The 2,977-nt window shown below is 36.9% G+C and overlaps 1 pseudogene; it reads right to left on the bottom strand.

Moving 5' to 3' along the window:
• Positions 1-2,002: 2,002 nt before the first annotated feature.
• On the bottom strand, positions 2,003-2,740 carry LOC105236534 (annotated as a pseudogene).
• Between the last annotated feature and the right edge of the window lie 237 nt (positions 2,741-2,977).

Raw genomic sequence — 2,977 nt, 5'->3', positions numbered from 1 at the left:
AAAACAACTTGCGTCCATTTTTATGGGGGAATGGACTCAATTATCTCTGAGGTTGACATGCTAACATTTGAGGAGACAGAATGCTTGTGTTTCAAGGCAGAGAAGAGGTTCTGAGAGGCTGCAGGTGTTGGGGGTAGCTCTGGTCAGGTTGTTAGCTCCCATTCAGAAAGGTCAGGCACCAAAGACAGGCGGCAGAGGGCTGATGAGGGAACAGGATGTCTCAATTCTAGGAAGGCTTTCCATTGGGGCCCATTGCCTTCTCTCCTGCAATCTCTCAGAAGAGGTCTCTCCTTCAAAAGTGGCTCTGTGTGGACCTCAGCCAGCCATGCCCGCTGGGGAGAGCATGTGGCACCCAGGACCTGGGGGCTCTGATCCCAGCCTTAGGAGCTAATCCCTGGTGATGGCAAGCGATGTCATAAGTTCTTTCATGTCAAGAACCACATTTTAAGCATTTTGTATCCCTAAGTTCTCTCCCCACACCATGACAAGTGCATGCATTTCTGGCATGCAGTACTTACTCAACAAGTAAACAAGTGTTACTTTCAGTTGAAAATGCAAGTGCTAGTCCCTCAGAACACCAGTTTGTATGTCATAGAAAATACTCTATAGTCAACGAACTTTTCCCCTCCTGGGAAAATAAGTGCTTGTAATGAAGTAATTGTTAGGTCAGGAGGGTCTTATACAAAAATCCTTGTCTTCTAATCAAAACTTCAAATTGAGTTCTATTAATTTCCCAAGTTACTAAATTTGTCAAATTCCTAACATTAAAGAAGAGACCTATTATAATAGTTCACATTTTTATGGGAAAATTTTTAAAGTTGTTTCCAAGAATTAATCAAATCTAATGGACAAATTAACACAAATATCAAAGATTAAGTTTTTTTTTCTTTTTTTAATTTAAATTCAATTAACATATAATGTATTATTGGTTTCAGAGGTAGAGGTCAGTGATTCTTCAGTCTTGTGTAATATCCAGTGCTCATTGTATCATGTGCCCTCCTTAATGCCCATCACCCAGTTACTCCATCCCCCCACCTCCCTCCTCTCCAGCAACCCTCAGTTTGTTTCCTATGATTAAGAGTCTCTTATGGTTTGTCTCCCTCTCTGATTTCATCTTGTTTTATTTTTTCCTCTCTTCCCCTATGATCCTTTGTTTTGTTTCTTAAATTCCACTTATCAGTGAGATCATATGATAATTGTCTTTCTCTGATTGACTTATTTCACTTTGCATAATACCCTCTAGTTCCGTCCACATTGTTGCAAATGGCAAGATTTCTTCTTTTTGATGGCTGTATCCTGTTGTGTGTGTATATATATATATATATATATATATATATATACCACATCTTCTTTATCCATTCATCTGGTGATGGACGTCTGGACTCTTCCCATAGTTTGGCTATTGTGGACATTGCTGCTATAAACATTAGGGTGCATGTGCCCTTCGAATCATTGTTTTCTTCCTTTGGATAAATATGTAGTAGTGCAATTGCTGGGTCATAGAGTAATTCTATTTTTATCTTTTTGAGGAACCTCCATACTGTTTTCCAGAGTGGCTGCACCAGTTTGCATTCCAATCAAGAGGGTTCCCCTTTCTCCACATCCTCGCCAACATCTGTTGTTTCCTGAGTTGTTAATTTTAGTCATCTGACCAGTGTGAGGTGGTATAAAACTTTTTTTTTTTTTTTACAAAACAATGTATTAAAACTGACTTCCAGAGATGGCCAAATTATTTTTTAAACATGGTTTAATTTTTTTTTCACATTTCTTTAAATATCAAGTTTTCTTTGACAAATTTATCCAAAATGTTAAATTTTCACTTTAGAACTTAGTTTATATTTGTATAACAGAGGGCCCTAAACTGATGTTTATCAAGATACCTTTCTGGAAGCCCTAATGGTTTATATCTTCCTTTTAAAATGTATTAAGTATCTTTTAAGTTGTCATTCTCAAAAATATTCTGGAGAAAAAAATTATAAATTAAGCACCCATAAATTATTCTTTCATTTCTATTATAGTGTAGCAATTTATCGTCTAACCCACAGTAGTCAGATAGACTACAGTGGTCTATCAACTGAGTCAGGTCGAGTTTCTTGTTCTCCTTAGACATAGCTCATTGCAACTCATAAAGTAACACCTGGCTACAGATTCTCCACTGTCTTTATTAACAACTGTAACTGAGACAAGTCATTTTCTGACCTATACATTTTGACCAGTTTTCACCTCTGAAGAAGGTCTTCTTTCTTCTGAATCTGCTTCACCAATTTTGCTTTTTCTTCATTTAATCCTTGTTTGGGAAGATCCCATTCTCAAAGTCGCTTTGGAGATCACTGCATGACCCAGTATCAAGTGATTTAGGTTCACATATATTACTGAGGTATTTTCCAAATATATATTTTCTTCAAATTTCCTGTCAATGTGTTTAAAATTTTCTTGAAATTCCAGTTTTCTTCTGTTGAAGATACTGGTTTCTCTGAAAAAGTCTGATCATCTTCTTCATTCTACTTTAAGATGTTTTACTCTACTGTAACAGGAATGTAATGAAGATCTAGTTTTTCTTAATCATCTTCTAAGTGTTGCACTCATAGGCTAGAAATATAGAATAGCTTCACTGGAAGAACTAAGATCTCCATCCCTGTTTTCTTGAGCTACTTGTATTAGGAGATGGTGGGTTGGCGCAGGCCTATGGCAGACTAGGTAAAATCACAGCTGAGTCAGATCGACTTTCTACCATGAACATGACATCTTGGGTTCTTCCGAAATGAAACTGTATTGGTCCAAAGGTGACTACTGGTATTTTTCAGACAAATTAATTAGTTAACATCTTATATAAACAAGACTCTCCATTTGTTTGTATCTATCAAAATAGCCTCAGATCTGCCATAAGGTGTGTGTGTGGGGGGAGAAGAACGATCGTGGAATTCTTCAGGAATTCTTTAATTTCGCTACTCCAGCTTTATTATGAAAAGAAATATAA

This window comes from Ailuropoda melanoleuca, chromosome 8 (genome assembly GCF_002007445.2).
Source record: "Ailuropoda melanoleuca isolate Jingjing chromosome 8, ASM200744v2, whole genome shotgun sequence".
Classification (NCBI taxonomy): Eukaryota; Metazoa; Chordata; class Mammalia; order Carnivora; family Ursidae; genus Ailuropoda; species Ailuropoda melanoleuca.
This window is presented reverse-complemented; position numbering and strand designations above follow the sequence as displayed.